The sequence below is a fragment of the Neofelis nebulosa genome, chromosome X (genome assembly GCF_028018385.1).
Source record: "Neofelis nebulosa isolate mNeoNeb1 chromosome X, mNeoNeb1.pri, whole genome shotgun sequence".
NCBI classification, from domain to species: Eukaryota; Metazoa; Chordata; class Mammalia; order Carnivora; family Felidae; genus Neofelis; species Neofelis nebulosa.
Window position 1 is genome coordinate 84,679,854 of NC_080800.1, and position 16,691 is coordinate 84,696,544.

Consider the following 16,691-nt stretch of genomic DNA (forward strand, 5'->3'; position numbering starts at 1 on the left):
CTGCTTCTGATTCTGTCTCCCTCTCTCTCTGCCCCTCCCCTGCTCATGCTCTGTCTCTCTCTGTCTCTCAAAAATAAATAAATGTAAAAAAAAGTATTTAAAATTTAGGCTTAGAACTGGCACACTATCACTTCTATATATCTTCCATTAGCCAAGGCAAGTCATATGGCTGAGCCCAAATTCAAAGGGTAAGGAAATACACTTGGCCTTAATAGGAGGAACTGCAAATTCACGTGGCAGTGGGTATGGATGCAATGTGGAGTAAAGAATTTGTGTCAATAATTTAATCTAATACACTTCCCTGACATTTCCTCCTTTTCTTTTTATTCATATTTATTCATATCCTAGGGCTAATTCAGACTAGAACAACTGGTCATTACCCTATTGTGATATTCAATTCAGATATCTGAAAACAACACTTAGATAACTTTACATGTTTTCCCTTTCCTTTTAAAGATTGCATAAAGATCTATGTTCCTTTAAATTTTTTTAGACATTATTTTCTTATACTTGACTTTTCTCTGCAACATTTTTATTTTATAAAGAATCATGTTCTCAAGACATATCCTCCAGTACAATACCAGTTTTCAGGAAATAAAAACAGGTGGAATCTACCTGTTATACAATATTTAGGACAACTTGATTGTAGTATTTCTCACGGTAATAATTCAACTGAGATTTTTAACTGATACTTCAAATAAAGAATGTAAACATTCTTGTTGGACAGCAAGAGTAGATTTCAGATAAAAGGAGCCTGGGTAGCTTGGCTGGTTAAGTGTCTGACTCTTGATTTCAGCTCAGGTCACCATCTCGTAGTACATGAGTTCAAGGCCCACATTGGGCTCTGTGCTGGCAACATGGAGCCTGCTTGGGATTCTCTATCTCCTCTCTCTCTGCCCCTCCCCACTAGTTCTCTCTCTCTCTCTCATTCACTCTCTCTCTTTCAAAAATAAATAAATTTTAAATAATAAAAAACACCTGCTAAAAAAAGAAGAGTAGATTTCAGGGAAACGCAAACTCTTTGGTTGCAATGAGATTGAAATAAGTGTATGAGACTGAAAAGCATCTCATGAAAGTTTATTTTTACTTAATAAAACATATACACTTTGTTTTTGTCATAGTTAGCTATTGTTAAAACATTAGATGAATCCATTTTATACTAGTTAATTTGTATTTTTCTCTACAGTACCATCAAGAGCCTCTCATGATAACGAAGAAGAGATGCTTCAGAAATAAAAAGTAATAAAGGTTAATTCTGAATCTGGTAATATATTGTAAGCTTTTGAAATGTGCATATCTTCCGATCCTGTAATTCTGCTTCTAGAAATTTATCCAAATGAATAATCAGAGTTTGGCATAGACCCATTGCGTTGTATGTATTATGTTGACTAATATGAAATTGCCAATATTTGACCATTTGGACCTATAAAAACAGAAATTATATATGTTTCAATGTGATATAAAGATGTTGATCACAGTATTAATTATGATGAAGATCACTTGGGGTAATTGAAATGTCCAACAATAAGATACTGGTGAAATAAATTATGGCAACACATATACTAGAATTCTATGAAGTCTTTAAAATTATAATGATTTAGGGGCACCTGGGTGGCTCAGTCGGTTAAGTGTCCGACTTCGGCTCAGGTCACAATCTCACGGTCCGTGGGTTCGAGCCCCGCGTCGGGCTCTGGGCTGATGATGGCCCAGAGCCTGGAGCCTGCTTCCAATTCTGTGTCTCCCTCTCTCTCTGACCCTCCCCCATTCATGCTCTGTCTCTCTCTGTCTCAAAAATAAATAAACGTTAGGTTGAAACTAGACCACTTTCTCACACCATTCACAAAAATAAACTCAAAATGGATAAAGGACCTGAATGTGAGACAGGAAACCATCAAAACCTTAGAGGAGAAAGCAGGAAAAGACCTCTCTGACCTCAGCCGTAGCAATCTCTTACTCGGCACATCCCCAAAGGCAAGGGAATTAAAAGCAAAAGTGAATTACTGGGACCTTATGAAGATAAAAAGCTTCTGCACAGCAAAGGAAACAACCAACAAAACTAAAAGGCAACCAACGGAATGGGAAAAGATATTTGCAAATGACACATCGGACAAAGGGCTAGTATCCAAAATCTATAAAGAGCTCATCAAACTCCACACCCGAAAAACAAATAACCCAGTGAAGAAATGGGCAGAAAACATGAATAGACACTTCTCTAAAGAAGACATCCGGATGGCCAACAGGCACATGAAAAGATGTTCAACGTCGCTCCTCATCAGGGAAATACAAATCAAAACCACACTCAGATACCACCTCACGCCAGTCAGAGTGGCCAAAATGAAGAAATCAGGAGACTATAGATGCTGGAGAGGATGTGGAGAGACGGGAACCCTCTTGCACTGTTGGTGGGAATGCAAATTGGTGCAGCCGCTCTGGAAAGCAGTGTGGAGGTTCCTCAGAAAATTAAAAATAGACATACCCTATGACCCAGCAATAGCACTGCTAGGAATTTATCCAAGGGATACAGGAGTACTGATGCATAGGGGCACTTGTACCCCAATGTTTATAGCAGCACTCTCAACAATAGCCAAATTATGGAAAGAGCCTAAATGTCCATCAACTGATGAATGGATAAAGAAATTGTGGTTTATATACACAATGGAATACTACGTGGCAATGAGAAAAAATGAAATATGGCGTTTTGTAGCAGCATGGATGGAACTGGAGAGTGTGATGCTAAGTGAAATAAGCCATACAGAGAAAGACAGATACCATATGGTTTCACTCTTATGTGGATCCTGAGAAACGTAACAGAAACCCATGGGGGAGGGGAAGGGAAAAAAAAAAAAAGAGGTTAGAGTGGGAGAGAGCCAAAGCATAAGAGACTGTTAAAAACTGAGAACAAACTGAGGGTTGATGGGGGGTGGGAGGGAGGGCAGGGTGGGTGATGGGTATTGAGGAGGGCACCTTTTGGGATGAGCACTGGGTGTTGTATGGAAACCAATTTGACAGTAAATTTCATATATTAAAAAATAAAAAATAAAAAAAATAAAATAAAATAAATAAACGTTAAAAAAAATTAAAAAAAAATAAAATTATAATGATTTAAATGTATTTTTATTGTTACCAAATGAGTATGTTCATGATATATTATTAAGAAAAAATGATATTACAAAACAGAACTTATAATATGATTCAATTTTATTAAAATTATATATATTTACATATATATCTATATTTAGATGAAATGATTAGAATAATATACACCAAAATTTTCATAGTTATTCTCTCTAGGATTGTATTTTTAATTTTTACAGTCTTTATTTGGATTATCTGTATTTTTTAACTTTTGATTTTAGAGCATAATTTTAAGTTATGTAAAAATCAATTCTATAAGAAAATCATAAGTTATGATCATTTGTGGTAGGAAAAGACACAAACAATTTTGTAACCTATTTGTTCAAACCCAGTTTGTTTGCTTGCTTGTTGGCTTCCTTCCTTCCTTCCTTTTTTTTTCCTTCCTTTCTTTCTTTTCTAATTATAGCAACTTGATTTGAGGGTTTTGTTTTATAAAGGTCAACACAGAAGCCAACCTCAGTCACATAGGTGGTAAGGGAGGGATGCACTGTGGGTGGCACACAAGACCGACATTCTGTCTTCCTGAAAGCAAATGCTATGAACACCAACTACGGAGGATGTGATGGAGAACAGGCACACCCATGGAATATGACTATACATCCCAGGACTGGGCTCCTTCAGCCAGCAGTGTGCCATGAGCACATGGCACCCTGAACAGGCCCTGGGGACAGGGAGCTGAAACCTTGCATTATTTTAAAGCATCATGTACAATAAAAAACTTGCATTTAGGAATCCCTATTTCCAGCTTGTAGCACTCAAAACAAGTGATGGTGCATATACAGATTTTATGAAGTATCCCTGAGCTACTTTGCCTGATAAGGTGAAAATATATTTGCTATTATTTTTATAACTTTTGCATTATAGCATAAAGATTAGACAGCAATTCATTCACAGCATACTCCATTTTGAGGGAAAATATCACATAGATAATCGATCCAATAAATAAACTAAAACTTTCCATTTACTACCCATTATACTCACTCACACCCCTCATAATTAAAGAAAGTAACTAACTTTCTTATCAAGAACTATTATATTTTTAATGTTTAAATTAGTTCATACATTTGGGAAGTTTTTTTTAACTGAACTTAATATTATGTTGGCTAATGTCACAATAGAAAAAATATTTTAAACATATTAATTAGCGTTTGACTTATACTTCTTCAATTACAAAAGAAAAATATTTATTAAGTTAATTGAACATTGATCTTAATACAATTTGAACTGAATTTGACTTGTGAAATCCAAGAAGACCTGAAAAATACAAAATGGACTCATCATTATCACTAATGACATGTAACAAATTTTTAATCACAGGGGAAAGGTTTGTCAACATAAACAAGATAATAAATGCATTTGCTAATTTTTCCTATACAATCAGCATTCACCACGGTATTGGTTTTAGGTGCATATGTCTGTGTGTATATGTGTGTATATAAATCTGTATGTTTATATGTGTGTAAATACCTACATTTAGATCTATCTATCTGCCTATATGTTTGTGTAGGTTGTGTGTGCATGTATACCTATGTATATGATTGCATGTAGATGTGTGTTCAAGCATGTGCATTTAATATAAAATGTTATGTTTATATGTATATGTTGTGTACATATGCATATCAGCCCAAGATGGAGAATGCTTTAGGACCATTCAAAACCAACTTAAATGTCAATATACTCAGAAAGAGTCCTATTAGTAATGGAAACATAAAGTTATTTCTGATTTTTGATAAGCAGGATAAAAAAATAATGAGCCCATTATACTTACAGTATACTTCTGAGGTATTTAAGCTTTTAAACTTGCTTTGATCACCTTGCTAGACAGAGAAAAGTAAAATTAGTTCCTGTTTAAACTGAAGTGTGTTTATTCTTCATATCTTACATTAGAACTACTAGCTCTAATAGATTTGGGGGCCCTAGGTGTTTTTCCATCTTCCTTTGGGCAGAACCAAGCCAGCCATCTACAGATGGACTTGTCAATTACAAATCAACAGGTGGATTTCATGTGTTAAGGCTGCAACATACACATGAATGAAAATAATAATCCGACACTAAGTAGGTACATGTTGGCTGGATATCTTTCAGTACCAACAACAAATTGCCAAAAAAGAAGACCATAAGTGACCTTCCTGAAGCCTAGGGCTAACAGGAATATGGGGATATTGTACTGCACGTTCATGGGGCTCTGGTGAGACTATACTACCTTTCAGGTTAATTTCCTCTCCCAGCTTCTTACATTGAAGGTGGTTGGGCAGGGCCCTGGAGGAATGCCCAACCTTTTATCCCAGACATTGACTTACCATAGGAGTCAACAATTACTCCAATGTAGGAAATGTTATTGTCTCTCAAGAAACAGCAAATTGTAAGGGTTTTTCAAACCTAGACTCCCAACCCTTAGGTGAGCTTAATACGTTTAGGCTAAAACTTGGAGACAGTCAAGTTCTGTACTACAAGATGCCATCTTTGAAAGGAAAGAGAGCCAGTGGTTCTATTGTGCCTGACTGGTCTGGAGAGCTGGGAGAACAGAGTCATGGGTCTGGTGGGAGGAGCCCTCTAGGCCTGCTGGCCACATGTGAACTTGTTGGCTCCTCTCAGGTATGCTGGGTAGGATGCTCCTATCTTTGGTTCCTTTGGGAGTTGGTTTCCTCAATATCAGCTCCCTTCCCTCCTCCAGAATGACTGTGTTGGTTCAGCTCAATTGTTGGAAGAGACTGGCTTCAGTTCCCCAGTATTTTTCTCAGCATTTGCTATACTCTGATATCATTGGACTCATTGCCCACTTTACATTCCAAGAATCCTAGAATTGGGAGAAGCCCCTCTGAGATCATCTAATCGAATCTCCCAGCCAGGGCAGATGTCCACGTGAAAAGTCAGGCAGATTATTCTTTTTTGTGACACAGGGTAAAATAATATTCTCATTCTCTCTCCCGTCTTGCTGTCCTCCCTCCCCCTCCCCAGTACTGTCACTTGTACAGAACAGACTGTGTTCTGCCATTGTATTTCATTATTTGCATATTTATTTATTTTTGAGAGACAGAGCACAAGTAGGGGAGGAGGAGGAGGAGGAGGAGGAGGAGAGAGAGAGAGAGAGAGAGAGAGAGAATCTGAAGCAGGCTCCAGGCTCCGAGCTGTCAGCACAGAGCCTGACGCGGAGCTCGAACTCACAGAGCATGGGATCCTGACCCGAGCCAAAGTCAGAAGCTCAACTGACGGAGCCACCCAGGCGTCCTGTATTTCATTATTTGGAAACCACCACCCTCTACTTCCCCAAATTGGACCATCGTAAGCAGTCACAAAAAGTATCCTTTTCCCCCAAGATGTCATTAGATCTAGACCTCCTTTGGGTAAGTTCTATTCCTTATTGCTAGCCAATGAGTCTAGGCACTGTTATATTGCTAGAAAAGCCCTGAGGGTGTGGCCTCCGTCCCTGACCATACTGTTGCCAGACAGAGTTTCCCAAAACATGGGTCTCTTCTACTCAAAAGCCTTCAATAACTCTCCATTACCAACAGAATGAAGACAACACGTCTTAGCTAGGCACTCAAGGCCTCCCCAAAGTTGTTTTGTATAATAGTGTTATTTCTCAAATACTGTTCCCAACCCCAACTTTGCTCCGCTTTCTTCCCACACATAATTTGAACTGACTTGCCTCTTTTTTTTTCCAAGCTGCTCCCACTGCTAGAAATTCTCTGCCCACCATCTTTGTCAGTTGAAATCCCATTTATCCTTCAAGGTTCAAGTAATTGTCCCCTCTTCTCTGAAGCATCCCCCAATCTCTCCATTCAAAATAATCACTTCCTCCCCAGGACCTTCCAACAACATTCTTTAGCAACCCTGGTGGTACTTGCCTAATATCTTACTGGCTATTGTCTGCTACTGCAGGGCAAGGACTAAGTCTGCATTGTGTCTGTAGCCTCCATGGTGTCCGTCATGGTGTCATGCAACACTGGGCTCTCCATTTGGGGCTTGACAAGGCTCTGCATGATCTGGCTTATCTCCATATCTTATCCATATCTCCAGCCACTTTCCTCCTTTCTGCAGCTTCACTGGCCTTATGTCAATACTTCAAAAATGCTAAGTGCTTTCCTACCTTGGGGCTTTTGCCCACACAGTCCTCCCTGCCTGAAATGCTTTTCCATCTATTCTTCATCTGGTTAACTCCTGCTCATCCTTCTCACCTCAGCTTAAAACATTAGTTCTCAAGGAAGCCCGCCCTGAACTCTCAGAAAAAAAAAAACAAAAAAACAAAAAAAACTATACATTTATCACCCTACCAGGCATCTCATAAGCTTGTAGTCATAGAAGAAGAAGTGAATGATGGAGAGTGGAAGTCTCAAAACAGACCCACCTTTTCCTTCCACCCCATGACTAAGAAATGCATAGTAACTGCCTGCCCCGTGGGCTGTCAGTCAGAAGTGACTATCTTGGATTTAGAGGATAGACAAGACCTGCTCCTTCACTAGGATGCCCAGCCATTCCCAGACTAATTTCTTGCCCCTTTGAGCACAATGTTTCTTAAGACTCTCCCAAGTTACCTGCTTATCATTGAGAAGAGGAGCAAAATGTGTCAGAAAGAAGGGTCTGGCCAGATGGAGCCTAAAGCTTCATTTGTTATTGCAAGGCTTCTTGTCTTGGAACTCCATGATGTCTTAGTCCTCAGTGGTCACCGATTTGAGATCAGAATTATGCAATAAGAGTAAAAGATAAAGTTAGAGAAACTCAGGTGGGGGCCGGAGGGTAGAAAACAAAGCATATATAGGAGCAGTATCTACAATGAAGCAGATCAGGGCAGAGTTATGGCATTCTAATTTTATCGATTGTGGAAGGGCTTTCCATCACTTTCTAGTGCTTCTGAGTTGTGAAAATTGCCTAAAATTAGCCTTCGAGGCAAAGGTTACAAATTGGCAGTTGTAGGCTGAATCTGGTTCTCAGACTTGTTTTAGTTGGCCACCACAGTGTTGATAAAATATATTTGAATTAGTTTCCAACATTTAAGGATTGGAATATTACATATACTTTTTTTTTTAGTTTTGGATTCTCTTGAAAAACTGGAGAATCTGGCAGCCCAGCCCCACATTTCCATCCAGCAACAGTCAGCTGGAGCTAAGTGTGGCCATCCCCTCTGGATGAGACTTATTCTTCCTTGGTTCTTCACAGTCCCCATCTGGTTTGCTTCTCTCATTTTTTACCTGCCTTGCTCAGTAGGCATTTGAGTTTGCAACCCTTGATATTTTTTTAAAGTTGTATTATAGGAAATATTAAACACATACAAAAGCAGAGAGAATCATATGAGGAACCCCAAGCACTCATCACCCAGTTTGAATAACTGTCATTCATAGCCAATATTATTACATCAATGCCCTCACCCATTATCCGATACTCTTATCCCCCACCCCTGGATTATTTTGAAGCAAATCCAGACATCATATCAGACATCATACCATTTTATCACTAAATATCTCAATATGTATCTCTAAAAGACAGACTTTTTTTTATAAACAGAACCATAGTTTCATTATCACAGCCAAAATATTATCAATTCTTTATTATAATCAAATATCCACTGTGCTAACTTTTAAAAACTGTTTATGTATTTGAGAGAGAGAGAGTGCAAGAGCAAGCACACATGTGTGGGGGTGGGGAGGGGCAGAGAAAGAGGGGGACTCTTGGCTTTTCATCCTAAGAGCTAACTTATCATATACTCAAAAACAAGTGCCTAGTGAGGCCAGGAAATATTTTCTGGACTTTAAGGGAGCAGCACATGTTTGAGAGTATCAAAACAGGCTCTGTGCTGACAGCAGAGAACCTGATGCAGAGCTCAAACTCACAAAACCATGAGCTCATGGCCTGAGCCGAAGTTGGACGCTTAACCTACTGCACCACCCAGGCACCCTCACTCTGTTAACTTTTTAATTATTTTCCATGTTATTCACCTCATCTGATTTCCTTTCTCTTTCTTTGGGGGAGAAATAAGAATGGGAAGCGTTGGTCTAGGAAAGGGGGATGGGAATAGAAATATGAATATTATATTCTGATCTCTAGAAAGTAATAGATGGAATGATTCCTTATGACTACATAACACATTTATCTCTTTATATGGGTTCTGCTGTCATAATTTTGTACGAGACAACATAGATGCAGAAGGTTAAGTAGCTTGTTCAATTACAGACATAGTAAAAGAGCTGTGACAAGAACTCAGACCACCTGACTCCCAGGTGGGAGTTGTGCCATATAGGAAAGGTGACATGACAGGTTGTATTGTGATGATAGAAGACAGTATGGAGTAATAGCAGTGAAGATTTTCTGAGTGCTTACTCTGTGGCTAGGAGTTGTGTGAGGTACCTAAGTTATATTAGTATTATTTATCCTTCTTATCAGTTCTCTATTCTTCCAGTCTTATAGAGAAAGATGCTAAATACATAGACATTAAGTAACTTTCCCAGGAACAAACACTTAGAACAAACAATTGGCAGAACTAGAATTGGAAGCCAGATCACTCTAACCTTAGCATCCCAGTGCTTTACCACTGTATTAAACTTGACATGGCAAGGGCTTTGGAGTTGGACAAACGTGGCTCTGAATCCTAGCTTTTATTCACTTTGTGACTGTGGGTAACAACTTCCTCATCTTCAAGTAAGGATAATAGTACCTAACTCTTAAGGTTAATGTGATGATGAAACAAAATCATCCATTTAAAATTATTTAGCACATCACTTTGCACAGAGTAAAGGCTCAATAAATGAAAGCTACCAAGAGGAGGTGTTTATAGTACTATCTTGACCAATGTGCCCAAGAAAAAGGAAATTTTATTCCTTCTCTGGCCAGCCCCTTAGGCTAGTCCCATTTTATGTAATCCCAGCAATATGTGGTTCATGATTCATGTTTTTATACATTTTTTATATGTGAAATACAATTAAATTATATTTTATACTTCAAAATGAAAGTGCATTCTCATAACTAAAGATTTTAATTGTCAGAGACACAATAGGTTTGATGTGGAAATTCCAAATTCAGTCTGCCACAAGCTGGATGGACTCTTGGCTTTTCATCCTAAGAGCTAACCTATCATATACTCAAAAACTAGTGCCTAGTGCGGCCAGAAAATATTTTCTGGAATTTAAGGGAGCAGTGCATGTTTGAGAAAGTCTTGGGATGGTGTGAAAATTTTACAGATCTGATAGACCTGAAGCAAGGCTATAATGGGAGTGTGATTTCAAGCTCCCCTGTCCCCTTTTCCCCATCTCTGAGTACCTACAGGTTCCCCAGTGTTTTAAGGATGAAGGCAGAAGCACAAAAAGTGGGCAAGCAGGAATAAACAAAGTGGTACAGAATGTACCAAGCAGAAGCAACTCATTTCTAGAAAGATGTCTCCAATGTTCTGGGACACAGAAAAGGCGGGGGCCAAGGCTAGGCCTGCTAATGTTTGCTGGCCTCAGGAAAAGAAGGTTAAGGGCAGAGAGCACCAGGATCAGTGTAAGGGGACTCCCTTGCACAGCTTTCACTTGGCTAATGTTTTAGATTCCTATGGCTGCTGTAATGTATTATCACAAACTGGCTTAGAACACATCTTTATTATCTTATAGCTCTGTAGGTTAGAAGTCCAGTATTAGTCTCCCTAGGCTCAAGTCAAGGTGTCAACAGAGCTGTGTGTTCCCTTGTGGAGGCTCTGGGAACTAATATGCTTCCTTGTTGTTTCCAGCCTACGTTCTTTGATTCATGACCCCTTTCTTCCATCTTCAAAGCCAGCGATGGCCATTTGAGTCCTTTTCACATCTCATAGCTCTGACCTACTCTTCTGTGTTCTTCTTTTACTTTTAAGGATACCTGTACTTACATTGGGCCCACCCGGATAAACCAGATCATCTTCCTATTTTATTTTATTTTAAAATTTTTTAATGTTTATTTATTTTTTATTTTTGAAAGAGAGACAGAGCACGAGCAGGGGAGGGGCAGAGAGAGGGAGACACAGATTCCAAAGCAGGCTCCAGGCTCCAAGCTGTCAGCACAGAGCTCCATGTGGAGCTCGAATTCACCAACCATGAGGTCATAACCTGAGCTGAAGTCAGCTGCTTAACCGACTGAGCCACCTAGGCACCCCAATCATCTTCCTATTTTAAAGTCAGCTGATTAACAACCTTAATTATATCTTCTACCTTTATTCTCCATTGCCATGAACATAACATATTCACTATTCTGGGGAATAAGGCATGGACATCCTTGGGAGGAGGGTATTACTCTGCTTACCACAGCTACCAAATGTCATAGAAAGAATTGGCCTCTGTTATTGAAGATAAAATAGATTAGGGGTGCCTGAGTGGCTTAGTAGGTTAAGCACCCAATTCTTGGTGTCAGCGCAGGTCATAATCTCACGGTTTGTGGGTTCGAGCCCCACATAGGGTTCTGCACTGGCAGTGCAGAGCCTGCTTGGGATTATCTCTCTGTCTCTCTCTTTCTCTTGCTCTCTCTCTCTCTCTCTCAAAAAAAAAATAAATGAATGAATTTAAAGAAACAGAATACATTAGGGGCAGGTGTGAGTTTTCAGCAATACTGACAAAATATTTAAGATTCAGGTGTTATTTATAAAATGGCCCACTATGGATCTGTTCTTAAATGGAAAGACAGAATATTTGCAAATATGACAATTTGCTCCCAATGATTTTCTAAATTTAACACAATTTCAGTTAAAAAGGAAAAATACGGGGGCGCCTGGGTGGCTCAGTCAGTTGAGCATCCGACTCTTGATTTTGGCTCAGGTCATGATCTCGCGGTTTGTGAGTTCAAGCCCCATGTTAGACTCTGTGCTGAACTTGAAGCCTGCTTAAGATTCTTTCTCTCCCTCCCTCTGTCCCTCTCCCTTGCTCTCACATGCACACTCACTCTCTCTAAAAAAAAAGGAAAAATATGCAAATAAACAAAAAGACTAGTCTAAAGAGTAAGAAATGAAGATTCATCTCATCACACATTAGAACAAGCTATAAAGCAGTAATCTTTAAGACTGTGTTGTTGGCTCATAAGTGAAATATTTATCAGTGGAACAGAGAAGAGAGATTCGAAATAGCTTTTAGCACAGATAATATGAACAAATGTCAAATATGCACCATAAAACAATGAGCAAAATATTGTATATTTAATAAGTGCTTTGAAACAACTGGATAGTGATGGGAAAAGCTAATTTAGAATTATGCATCTTCCACTACCGGGCACAAATGATCTCATCTGGGATTTTAACTGAGTTAAAATCAAGTAAAATCAGATCTAAAGAATAGAATAGACTATCCTTCATGAGCACAACTATTTGATAACACAGAATCCTGACTGTGGGGAAGAAAACAATTTGCAGAACAAAAGGCACACAGAATAAGTCAACACTTGTAAAAAATGTAAATCTCATTATGCGACAAGGAAGTATAAATACAAGAAAGTACCATTTTATACCCATTTAATCCACCAAAACATTGTTTTGAAAGATAAAATCCCAATATTCGTGAGGCTGTGGGTAAATATGTGTGTTGGCAGTGGTGATCATAGTAACACAGTAGCCAACATTTATTGTGCCCATCTTCCCCATATTTCTGTGCAGAAGTAATATTATTTCCCCCATCTCATAATTGAGGCAACTGTGATTTAAGGAAGTGGAGTAACTAGTCTATCCCCACATAGCTAGTATAGGCAGAACCAGCCTAACAATGTTTTATTGAAGTCCAAACCCTGTGTTCTTAACTAAAAGTCTGTGTACACTGCCTTCCATGGCAATATGTAGCTAGGGCAATGAAGAAATCCTTAGCCTCTGACTATTGTATTCCCGACCCCAGAACTTTGGCCTGAGAAAAAAATTTCAAAGAAAAAAAGATTATACAGATATCTATATCTATATCTATATCTATATCTATATCTATATATATCTATATATATGTCTGTCTCTGCCCACAAAGATGTTTAGTAATTCAACAAATAGCTACTGATTGATCATCATCAGAAAAAAACATAAATAAATGATAGTATATGAATGCAAACATGAAAATGATCAATGTGAAGACTATGATAAAATGTGGAAAATATTTATGAAATACTGTTAAATAAAAAATGGAGGACACTATTGGCTATCCTCCATGTAGAAACAAACAGTTGGTCATAGGGTGAGATTAAGAGATAAATTTTGTCAGATTATGAGATTTGGGATGGGAACTGGGGGGAAACTTTCAGTAGGAACGTTTGCAGTGGGGACACCTACTGCTTGACTTTTGCGAAACCAGACTGCACATTTTTGTATTGATTCTCTATAGAAGACAACTCTGCAATAATGGTCTGTGTGCCCCAAGGTTGGTGGGTAAACGCTTTAATCTCTGAGAGAACACCCCCTTCCCCCCCGCTCGCCCTCCGCCCTAGAGTGGCCTTGGCCGATGCTGCTCTTACCCAGTTTCCAGGGAGCAGCCTGTGCTTCTCAATGGGAAGTTAGGAGACGAAGGGACGCGCAGGCAAGTAGGTGCTCGGGCGGTCAGTGGCTTTGCGCTTGCGAAGGGCAGCTCCTGTGATAGCTCAGCCCAACCCAGAGGAAGGAATAATTTTCAGTTTCACGTCACTACACTGATCCTTTTTATGACGGAGTTAAATCCTGTGTCGTGGGCTACGGGGGCATTCATATTACATTCACTATCCACTTTTTGCAAGCAGAAACCCTCTAGTGGCCAAAGCCGGCAGGCAGAGCAGAACAGGAGTCAGGGTTCTGGAAAGGTGGGGGGTGGGACTGGAAGAGGAGGGGGTTGGAGCGGCTGGGGTGGGGACCTTTTTTATAGTTTGTGTCCATTTGAATTTGTAGGTCCTTGCCAGTTATGGCATTGTTTAAGAGATTGAAAAGACTAAAATGATTTTTTAATCACTAATTTGTTTTTGAAAAGATTAAAAAAAATTAATTTCTTCCTGAATATTTCTTAGTCAATACAGAGTTGGGTCCTGACACCTTCCTGGGGCACCGGCTTTGTTGGTGTAACACCTGGATCACCAGGCTTTCTTCTCTGATGATGAATTGCTCTTGCTTTTTATAGGAAGGAGTTTCATGAAACTATTAGCCCGCTAGATTAATCAAATATTTTCCTAACCCCTCAGCCAATTTTAATTCCACATTGGAAAAATTCTGCCATAAGTGGACAATTGACCTCACTGGGAGCGACTCAACAGCTGGTGGAGATGTTCTTTTTTTTCTTCCAAGATTTTATTTAAATTCAAGTTAGTTACCATATACTGTGGTATTGGTCCCAGGAGTAGAATTTAGTGATTCATCACTTACATACAACACTCAATGCTCATCACAAGTGCCCTCCTTAATGCACAATAAGCTATTTAGTGCATCTTCCCACTCCCCTCCCCTCCAACACCCCTCAATTCATTCTTTATCATTAAGAGTCCCTTATGGTTTACTTCCTTCTCTGTTTTTATCTTATTTTATTTTTCATTCCCTTCCCCTATGCTCATATGTTTTGTTTGTTAAATTCAACATATGAGTGAAATCATATGGTATCTGTCTTTCTCTGACTTATGTCGCTTAGCACAATACGTTCTAGTTCCATCCATGTTGTTGCAAATGGCAAGATTTCACTCTTCTTGATGGCTGGGTAATATTCCATTGTATAGATACACATTTCCTTATTCATTCATCAATGGGCATTTATACAATTCATAATTTGGCTATTGTTAATAGTAACATTGCCAACTGTAAACATTGGGGTGCATGTGCCCCTTCCAATAGTATTTTTTTTATCTTTTGGATAAATACCTAGTAGTGCAATTGCAAGATCCTAAGGTAGTTCTGTTTTTAACTTTTTGAGGAACCTCCATACTGTTTTGCAGAGTGGCTGCACCAGTTTGCATTCTGGTGGGGACATTCTAATGTCCAAAAGAAGCACCCAATGAAATGGACTGATGTGACCATTTCAGGATATTTTCAATCTAAAGATCTCATGTGCACATGTGTGCAAGAGAGAAAGAGAGAGAGAGAGAAGAGCCAGTGAATGACCTGGATAAATCATTTCTGTGAGTGCTCTGATGCATACCAGGCCCCTAAAGGAAGAGGTTATTTAGGTTTTTGATCTATTCTGACATATTTTTGCATATTGTGTAAGGTGAGGGTATCTTTCATTCTTTTGCATGTGGATATACAGTTTAACCAGCACCATTTGTTGAAAAGACTGCCCTTTTCCTATTGATTGGTCTTGGAACCCCCGTTGAAAACAATTTGACTATGTAGTATACGTGATGCATGGACTACTTTTATAACTATTGTCAGATAAACTACACTAATAAACTTTTAAAAACACACTAAAATAAGCACAATTTGAAAACATTGGATTGAAAGGAGGAGTTAGCCACATTCATGCTCTGATCTTGCCTTGCTTATTTAAAGTATGACACTTCCAGATTCCAATGATATTGTGTGTTCACAGACTGCTTATCATTCACCCAGAGAAAGGGAAATTCCCTTTCTCTTTTTTTTTAAGTTTATTTATTTTGAGAGAGAAAGAGAGAGAGAGAACCCAAAGGAGGCTCCGAAAGGCCACTGTGAGCCCGATGCAGGGCTTAAACTCACAAACTGTGAAATCATGACCTGAGCCAAAGCTGGACACTTAACCAACTGAGCCACCCAGGCGCCCCCCTTTCTCTTTTAAAAAGGAGAGCTTAAAACAGAGAAAAGGGAACCCATTTAAATGATGAGTTGGAGAGCAAATTAAAAAAAACCAAACAGGTTGATACCTAATAAATTTGTCTGGTTAATATTTGTCCAGAAATATTGCATGATGATATATTGAAATAAATCCTTAAAGCATCAGAATGCTCAAGAAATGGGATTCTTCTTCTTCTTTTTAAAAAATGTTTAATGTTTATTTTGAGAGACAGAGAGAGAGAAAGAGAGAGAGTGCAAGAGGGGGAGGGGCAGAGAGAGAGGGAAACACAGACTCCAAAGCAGGCTGTCAGCTCAGAGCCTGAGGCGGGGCTCGAACCCACAAACCCCATAAACTGTGAGATCATGACCTGAGCCGAAGTCAGACACTTAACCACCTGAGCCACCCAGGTGACCCATAGGGTTATTCTTCTTAATGGAACTTACTGATGAATTGAAATTTAATAGGAGATTCATGTTTTTTGTGTATTTCTGTTGAACAAAATGTGAAACCATTAGTCTGTTTTCCTCTCAAATTTGAACAGGAATTCAATGAATTCAATGTTCGATTCAATGATTATGTATACATCAAAATGACAAAAGACTTTTGGTTTGAAGTCTATCATAGTCACTTTTCAGCTGTGTCATTTTGGGCAGGTTATTTATTTAAAACTTTTTTAAGTTTTTTTTTTTTTAAATTCCAGTTAGTAAACATACAGTGTAATGTCAGTTTCAGTTGTACAATATAGTGATTCAACCCTTCCATACATCACCCAGTGATCATCATAAGTGCACTCCTTAATCCCCATCACCTTTTTCACCCATTCCCCCACCCACTTGCCCTCTGGTAACCAACAGTTTGTTCTCTAGAGTTAAGAGTCTGTCTCTTGGTTTGGGGTAGGTT

The 16,691-nt window shown here is 38.9% G+C and overlaps 1 long non-coding RNA gene across 1 annotated transcript; it reads right to left on the reverse strand.

Moving 5' to 3' along the window:
* Nucleotides 1-3,261: 3,261 nt before the first annotated feature.
* LOC131502788 (uncharacterized) lies at nt 3,262-9,973 on the reverse strand. Its single transcript, XR_009257187.1, has 3 exons — nt 7,671-9,973; nt 4,904-4,952; nt 3,262-4,389 (listed from the first exon to the last, which is right to left on the reverse strand). It is a non-coding gene; the product is annotated as an uncharacterized LOC131502788 (long non-coding RNA).
* Nucleotides 9,974-16,691: the final 6,718 nt, after the last annotated feature.